General features: G+C 32.1%; 1 pseudogene; it reads left to right on the forward strand.

The window, feature by feature from the left end:
• LOC149179051 (putative histone-arginine methyltransferase 1.3 pseudogene) overlaps positions 1 to 9,268 on the forward strand; it is a 46,505-nt pseudogene extending 37,237 nt beyond the window's left edge.
• Positions 9,269 to 9,633: the final 365 nt, after the last annotated feature.

Consider the following 9,633-nt stretch of genomic DNA (forward strand, 5'->3'; position numbering starts at 1 on the left):
CCGAAACCTCATGAATTAAATATCTAAACCATTTCCACATCATGTTGTCCTTATATTTTCTTATGACATCTTGATCTATATGTTACCCTTATGGATCAATTCCAAAGTGTCTCCGCATAATCAACATGTGCCATAGTGCTTGTGTTCATGGGATATTAAAGAATATCTCTATTCTCACCAAGTATTGAGAAAAATATCCCAAAATTATCTTATTGAACCCCCCTCCTAGTACATATTTCTAGTAAAATAAACCCTATTTTTAATATATATCCCCTATTTTTACTGAATACTGTTTTTAATACCCCTAATTCCTATAAACTTCCCCACACCAACCTCCCCACCTTCACCTCCCCCCCGGAAATATCTAAATAATATTGACTCTATTTTCACAATTTTAAAACCCCCTTTATGAATGAATGTGGTAAAATATTGGCCAGCAGGGTGAATCCCCTATGATAAAGTCTTACAACTATTGTTTGAGCATAAACTCTTTCTTAAGAGGTCCAAATGCCCCTTTGATTTCTCTAAATTGTGATATTTGGGGAATATTGTTATCTATGGTTGTGTATGTGTGGATCCAAAAAAATTGAAGTGATGAAGGATCAACCTTGCATTAAAGCTCCTAAACTTTGTAAAGTATTCTATGAAGTAAATTTTGGTTCTTAACGTCAATATGATTTCAACCTATTCTAAAATTATCTTCAAGACTGAGAAACCCACTAAAAAAATGTCTTTTAATATAATATTAATAGTCATCACTTGCCAAGCACACTAGTTGACCTTATTTAATGAATGTACCATTAACATTGGATAATATTCCTTTATGACTTTTTTAGAGTGTGAACCAAGGGAATGTATACCTACCGAACTTTGCACCATCACAACAATTGATTTATTGGGGTGTATCTTAATTCTAGAGTTTCTTGTCTCTTCCATTTGGTGTAGCTTTATTCCTTCACCACAATTTTCCATCTTCTAAATTTATGGGATGATTGGTGTTATGAACATGATCTATGATTGCCAATATATTTATTCTATCATGTCTTAAATCTATGTAATTCTCTTTCAACCTAGCATGCATGGATCTGCTTATCTCGCCAATGTAAGGTTTTCTACAAGAACATAGAATATAATACACACCTTTAAATAGTTTTGGATTTGGAAAACCTTTTGTAGAATCAACTATACCCCCAATTATATTTCAAGGGAAGAAAGAAATACTTATGTTTGCCTTCCTTGGAATTTTAACATGTTTGTCTATTTTTCCCTAGATGTATGGTAGATAGGTCCAGTAACTTATTCCCTCTTCTTGTTATCTTAAAAGAGGACCCCTTCTTGCTTTTCTAATAACCCTTTCTAGTTTCTTCCTTTTATAGCCATTCCTAATAACAAATTCCAATATATTTTTTATTCAATGTTAATCTTATATTCATCTAAGATTCTAATGGCCTTACTTACCAAAGTATTGATTACACCACGTTTTTTCACTAGGGGGTGGCATGAGTTTACATGAAGATACTTATCAGTATGGCTATCTTTTTTCTACACTTGTTACATTATAGAACCATCATACTTTTTCCAAACAACATTTCTAGAAAGTGTATACTATTTTCATTCTCTATTCAGTGTGAATGTTTTGTTTGCATTTTGTTCATTAATATGGCTACATAATTCCTCTACATTTCTTCTTTATTGAGGGCATATTATATTAGTATTTCCTATGGATCATTTCTAGAGATTATGTTTTAGTCAAGAGGATACAAGGGAACATGTTTGAAACTCATCCATTTATAAATTGGCAATAATAGGTGAGAGAGGCGACTCCATAGCAATACCATGAGACTGATTGTAAATAGTTCTCTAAAAAATGAAATAAGTAGAATTTAATAAAACACTCACTGGATTAGTAGTTTCATCATTAATTGTATTTCTTATGATATTAGTGGCATCTTGTGTTGGAATATTAGTGAACAATGATACCCCATCAAAACTGATCAATATGTCCTCCTCATCAAGAATTATATCCTTTATTTCTATTATCCAACTTGTCTAGTCTTTAACATATGAATCAATTTTTCCAATGACTATGTTAGTTTTCTACCTAATAATTTGGTTAATTAATATGTTGGAGATCCAATAGTACCTTCCTTATGAATTTTACGCAATCCATATAACCATGGGATTATTGAGTCTTTTGGTAATAACTTATTCTTTACAGAGTCATCTCATGGTGTGTTCATGATTGTCTGAGTAACCTTTCCAATGGTTTTAGCACTTGGATCATTCATGAGGACTCTATAGCTACCACTTTTAATTACACGCTCAATCAATTTACTATTGTATTCTTAGGTGTTCATTAGTATTGGCACATTTCCATTGTGAGCCTTGAAAAAATTGATGCCAAATTCCTTTTTAGCTTTTTAACGAAACTTATTCGTTGCTAGTGATGTTTCTTTTTAGAGTATTTTCCTTCCTTATTAGCATTACACATTCTTCTTTTATTCCTTTTGAAGTTTCTAACATGTGAATTATGACAACTCATCCTATCTCACATATTTGGTCTTCCTCTAGAATCCTTGTTGGAGCTATGGAAAAGCTTAAATTGTATTTCCATGATTTGAGGGTAATTCCATGCTTGACTAAGGTAAAACACCATTTAAATAATGATGAAAATAGACATATGTTCATTGAAATTGTAATGTCATGAATTAGATATGAAATTAAAAGAACTAAACTTGATCTCAAGTTGATATCAAATAATGCATAAAAGCTAGATGGTAGATTAAATGTGTTGTAATTTAACTGATGGGACATGGTGCATGCTTCAATTTCCCAAATTAGTGACATGGTGCTAGAATATATATGTAAAAAATAGAAGGAGATTATGGATTCACCTAAATAAAGTCAACTTGGAATATTAGAGGAATAAGATGCCATGCTTTCCAATGTTATCATTTTTTCTAATCTAAAAATGGATGATGTCTCACATAGAGCTTTAGAATACAGTTTAAAATTTTCCATAGCTGCAAGAATTATCGCAATGGAAGACCTAATAAGTGAAATAGAATGAAAAATATCACATGAGACAATGTGGAAGAAGTAAAACAAATTGTGTTTTGATAATAACAAAGGCAAAGGATCCAAAAAGAAACATCACTAGAGAGGAGGAAGCTTCCCTAAAAATGTTAAGAAGAAATCACAATATTAAAATCATCAAGGATGACAAGGGAAATCTAACCATGCTAATGAACTGCTCATACTACAATAGTAAAATGATCGAGCATATATTTGAAAGTAGTAGATATGGAGTCCTTACAAAATCATTTCAACAATAAAACCATTAAATATGGTACTTGAGAAATCGTGAACACTTAGTGGGATAAATATATAAAGAAGAAGTTGTTACCAAAATACCTAATAATTACACATATATGTGGATTGCAAAAATTCATAAGGAAGGTATTCCTCTCAAACCAATAGAAAATACTATTGGATCTCCAACATATAAGCTAGCTAAATTATTAGCCAAAAAACTAAAGATACTCATTGGAAAAACTAATTCATTTATCAAACAATATAGGAGAAATAAAGAATATAACATTTTAAGAGTACATCTTGCTAATTTTTTATGTGGTACCATTCTTCAATGAAATTATGACATAAGATACCATTAATATCATTAGAAATATAACTAATGATGAAACTATTGATCTAGTGAGCATTTGCTTGGATTTAACTTTAATTTTCAAAGAACTATGTATGATCATATTGAGTATATTTATCTTGGGTCATCTCTCTCACTTGTTATTACAAATTTATACAAGGAGGAGTAAGAAAGATGTTCCTTGGTATCATGTCCATTAAAAACCAAACTATGGAATTAGTTCATAGATGATACTAATATAATATGGCTCCATGGAAGACATAATTTACAAGAATTATTACATCATCTTAACAATCAAAATGTGAACATAAAATTCATAATGGAACTAAATAATAAAATCGTATACCCTTTCTATACGTGTTGTTGATCACAATGGTGATAGTTCTCTGATGCGACAATTATACAATAAAATCACCCATATTGATAGATATCTTCACACAAACTCACACTACCTCACAATGAAAAAACTAGTCTAATGAATATTCAGGTAACCAAGTCCATTAAATCGTTGGATGAATATCATATTGACCATGAGCTAAAACATTTGTTAGAAATTTTTAGGAGGAATGGGTATGAAAGGAGGCAGCTAGAAGGGTCTATTAGGAAGGTAAAACTGGGTCTTCATCAAGATAACAAAAAGAGAAATGAAGTACCAAGATATATCTACCATACATCTATGGGACAACACGTAATTGGCTAAAATCATAAAGAAGGTAAACATAGGTCTTATTTTCTCCCCCCAAACACAATTTGTAAAATAGATCATTTTACAAAAAATTTACAAGTCCTAAAATATTTAAATATGTGCACTCCATTCCTTGTTATTGCATAAAACTTTATGTTAGGGAGATAACCAGATATATGGATGTTAGGCTGACAAAACATTGCACAAGTTTAAGACATGGCAAAATTGAAAGATCATCCATCATGGAGCATGCCCATAACACCGACTATGTAATACATTTAGAAGATACAAAAATCATTGTGAAGGAAGGAAATTACAACAAAAGGAAAAGAAGCGAAACTCTATAAATAAAGTTATATCCCAATAATATTGTTCATGATGATGGTGCAAAACTGGATGAAATCTACATTCCGTTCATTCACACATTGTAACTCATGAAGGAATATTGCACAACATTAATGATTTATCCATTAATTAAGGTTGGTTATTCGACATAATAAGTAATGGTTATTAATGTTTACATTTAAAACATAGTTTTTTGGTGGCTTTCTCATTCCTAAATATTATCCTAGAATAGTATTCAAATTTGATGAGATTAAAAATCAAAACACAGTGTCCAAAGTATTTTAAAATTTCTCCAATAAGTAATCATGTTTAACCAAACTACTCTGAAAAATAGGTTTTCTTATTGTCACTAGTTATAGATATTATGGAAATTTTTTAAGGAACTATAGTAATATTATAGCTTTCCTCTCAAGCTTATTGAAAAGATACTTTTAATTAAAATGACATTGTAAATAAGCCTTTTGGGATTTCAAGAACACATTTTTAACAACCCTAATATTTTTTCTTCTTCATTTCATTAAAACCTTTTCGTTGGACTATGATGCCTTATGTAAGATGGACAATGGTTGGATTTTACTAGCTAATGACCCTATGAGTGTTAGTCAACAAAATCCATTGCTGGAAAGGAGAGATGACTATATTACATGGTATGGATATCTAGCATCCAAAACAATTCGAGCAATGTTTCCAAATTAAGCTCGATCCTCATAGCCTAACATACTTCTTGGAGTAAAGGATTTCTTCCCATGAACAACAAAATTTGGTAACCAAACCATTTGGATACACTTATTAATAATTTAAAATAAAGGTAAGGAGAATGTGGAATTAGATTCTATCTCTCAAAAGTAGGAAGGAAGTGTCCCTATTTGCACTTTCATTCATAGTAACAGATTAATTGAATGATGTTAGACAAGAATGGCTAACAAACCATAAGAACGCTATCTTGATCCAACAACTTCAAATGGAACCCCATGCATATCAAGGATACCCAGTAAAATGAATATATTCACTGTAAAGAACTTTTTTTTTTTCACAAAGTATCCCTCATTTAAAAGTTACATCAGATCTATTTGAACTCGTAGGTCAGTTTAATTTAGATAAAATATATGAATGCATCACATGCTTATTTTTATGAGAAGGCATGAAGAAGGGAATATGCATCTTTGTGGAAAAGTGTGACATTTTCCAATTACACAAAGGAGAAAAAATGAAACCTTTAGGTGAACTATCAAACTTTTCTCATTCTTACAGCCATATGGAAAACAATTCTTATGGAATTCATTGTGTGAGTAATTAAAATCTAGAAATGATTCTGTAATCATGGTTGTGGTTGATTATCTTTCCTGTTATGCTCATTTTAGTGTAGTTCAACACCCCTTGAAGGCTTTGTTGTAGCCCCTACAACAATCCCAAACATTTTACTCTATACATTTAAAATCTCTAGGCCCTCCTTTATTTTCATAGTATTCACGGTCATTTCTATTGCAAACTATTGGAAATGCCCTAATCATCACTGAATATGGTTCACAAGTTAACCATGGCCATGACAAGTTCTTTTGTATGTCCAAAATTTGTGCATTATCTTTTGATGCTTTGTTCTTTCATTCTTGAACTTATATAAAATTTGTAACTCATATTCATAATTGGAATCCATTTCAATGTAGGTACTTCATTTTAGGGGGCAATGAAAACATATGGTAGACATTCACCCTTGACTTATCCATGCATTTACATGTCGAGGGTTTGGGTGACGTTACAATTGGACCAAAAATATTGTGATTATAAAGTCTTAATCTTAAAGGAAAGTTGATATTACTAGATGAGTAAGAACCTTAGCAGACCATCATCTCGAGATGAAAATGCAGGCTCAACCAGTCACAAGTCAAAATTAGTTTACGATTTGACATGTTGTCCAAGAGGTTATGTTGATGAAACATGGGGTATTGTTCTTATCACATTTGCAAATATATGGGTTGGATTTCATCAATGAAACTTTGCAATGTCAAAAAGGTCTAATATTCTTTTTCACTTGAGGTCTTCCCCACAGTTACCAAATCTGCAAAATAATAAGGTTGCTCAATCATGCATAGCAACACCAAAAAATTGTCAGAGATATCGTTCTTGGCAGCCATTTGCACCAAATAGAAACAATGATAGCTTGGATACCCTGAAATCTATGAAATAATAAATTGTAGGAATTGATTCCATACTTACCCAACCTAACTAATCTTTAATATATGGGCTTGAGAAAGATTTCCTTCAATCCATCGAAACTTTTGCAGTGGCTTATGGCGATTCCACTCCACTGTGATGTAGTTCGATATGATGGAATTTTAAAATAATGTTAAGGTACATAAGTGGCTTAGCTCGACCACTTCCTATAGATACGACTAGGACACTAACTACGAAAGGGTTCATACCACAATATGATGCTAGAGGAGAACCCACACTTGGATATGTAGTGGCATGAAATATTGATGATCTATTAAAGAATCAAAATGAGAGATGGAATCTATTGGATATAAGTCACATGGTTAAGAAGTAAATATTGTCTCATTTCCCAAATATTGTTGGTGAGTGTCTAAAGTATGGCCTTAACAAAACAAAAAAAGCTTATACCTGTACTGTCAGCTACACATTATATGCATGGTGAAGTTCAAGCTAAACTTCATGGAGAAACAAATATAATGGATCTATATAGATGGTGAAGTTGCATGTACAAGACTTCATGGTGCCAATATGCATGCAAGAAACTTATTACTTGAAGCACTTGTGTTTGCAAAGAGAGCATAGTAGTCATATTATTTTCAAAATCTCTCTGATGAATGTTGGTCACAGCCTATCACAACTAGTGAATTTTGCTTAAACTGATTATTTGGTTCCAAAGGAAACCCGTAGAGATACCCATCGAAGCTAATTGCATTCCAACATTAGTTATTAGCTAATTTGGATCCAACAAGTCACACCACCAAAAAGTTGATCTCAAATTTAAGATCTGTTGCAATAAATGATCTGTAGTAGATTTATGAGGATGATATTCAGGCTAGAAGATTGACTTAATCCATGGGATCATGAGTTCTAAACTAAGAGGAGTGCACATGTTACAAGCTAAGCAGATAACAAGTCAAAATAAAAGAGAAGATACCTAAATGTGCATGATGTGGTTGAAAAATTCAATTTTTGTTAGTAAAACCATCAAAATAGTGCTACGACCCTAGTGTGATTTTTAAATGGTAGACTTGAGAGCTAAGTCACCCCCATTAAAAGACCAAGCTTCTATAACAATTTCACCAAAAGCCTGACATGCACATAGAGTTTCAACATTGACAAGGAGGAAGTTGCAAAAGATCATTTCGAACTATGTTGGAATGGTTCAATCCATTGATTGTCTTGAAATAGCTATAAAGTCTTTGGAAGAATTAAAACATGAGAGGAAATAACATCTATTTTGATTTGGGTGGAGGCCAATATACAAGGTCAATATTGAGGTCTGTGAATTTTAAAACTTATTTTCATGTGCCAATGTAGTGGTTAGAAACACTCTAGCAAAACAAGAAATTAGGGGACTGCATTATATAGTGGACTTCCCTAACCTTACAATGGCTTCCAACAATTTTATAGTCTACTATTAAGTTTAATTGGAGCACATATTTGGTTAACAAGTATTTTGCTAATCTTTTTTGCTTATGTGACAATCTAGATGAAAATAAGGGATAATATATCTACATTGAACAAGCCGAAGATGAAAAGGAAAAAACAAGAATTTGTTTTCATGAAAAAATTTCACTAGCAAAACATGTTAGAAGATTATGTGCAGACATGGTCATATTATGTCGCCATCTTAGAAAACCATATAGATTTTCATGGTATCATTATGGTTGATGTAGGGGACGGAAATCAAATTCTTTCACTTTTTGCAACACAGGTCCATGTAAAACGTGTTTGTGCCATTAAATTGTCAGAAATTGTAGATTATGAACCTAGACTTATTGCTGGAAATCCATTTTGGGTCAGCGTATAATAGTGATCAAATGGAAATTGAGGAGGTTGAGTTTCCTAAGAAAGTAGATATTCTAATATCAAAGCCCATGGGAGAATTATTACTCAGTAAAAGGATGCTAGAAATGTAGGTTATTGCAAGGGGAAAATTCCTTAGTCCTACTAGGAAATGTTTTCCACTACTGGAAGGATGCATATGACTCCATTTATTGATACAAGTTGAAGTTGTAAACAAGTATTTTTATTGGAAACAACAAAACTAATATGTTTTTCTCTTGACATCATTACATGGATTTTCATTTTGACCCAAGGTTTCTTATGCCCCCTCCTATCTCTGACGAAATCGAGTTTACAAAGTTTGGGTAGGAAGATTTGTATGAAAGAGACATTCCATTGAGCTTTACTGCATTTTTTGCACACTCTTTCATGACCTAACATGTTGGTTTGATGTTTTATTAAATGGATTTGTTGTATGATGTCTAACTACTACACCTAGAGCCCCAACTACATAACGATATAAACTTCATTGTGTATTGTCTCAACCTATTTACCATATGGTTTCGGATAATGCATAGAGCTCTACTATGTATCTTAGCATGTCAACAAAATGTGGGGTGCTAGTCTTGGTAAATGATCATTCTACTGAGAAGCTAGTGTAGCAATAGGAAAATGGACATAAATTACAACAAGTTAGTGGAACAATCCTTAGTCAAAACCCATACAAGCATCTATGATTTTGCAATAGAAACAACACTGACAACTGTCATCTCATAATTTCCAACAAAAATACTTGTTTTTCCAAGCACAAATTTTTTTTGCATCCAACATGCTTGGGAACCTCATGATATCTATTTTCTCATGTTGTAAATATGATTTTGTCATAATTATGAAAATGGAGAAATACCAAAAAATGTAAAAGTCAATAAGAATATTAAAATCC

Source organism: Pinus tabuliformis, chromosome 4_1, assembly GCF_031772625.1.
Source record: "Pinus tabuliformis cultivar Carrire ecotype Pingquan chromosome 4_1, CPIR1, whole genome shotgun sequence".
NCBI classification, from domain to species: domain Eukaryota; kingdom Viridiplantae; phylum Streptophyta; class Pinopsida; order Pinales; family Pinaceae; genus Pinus; species Pinus tabuliformis.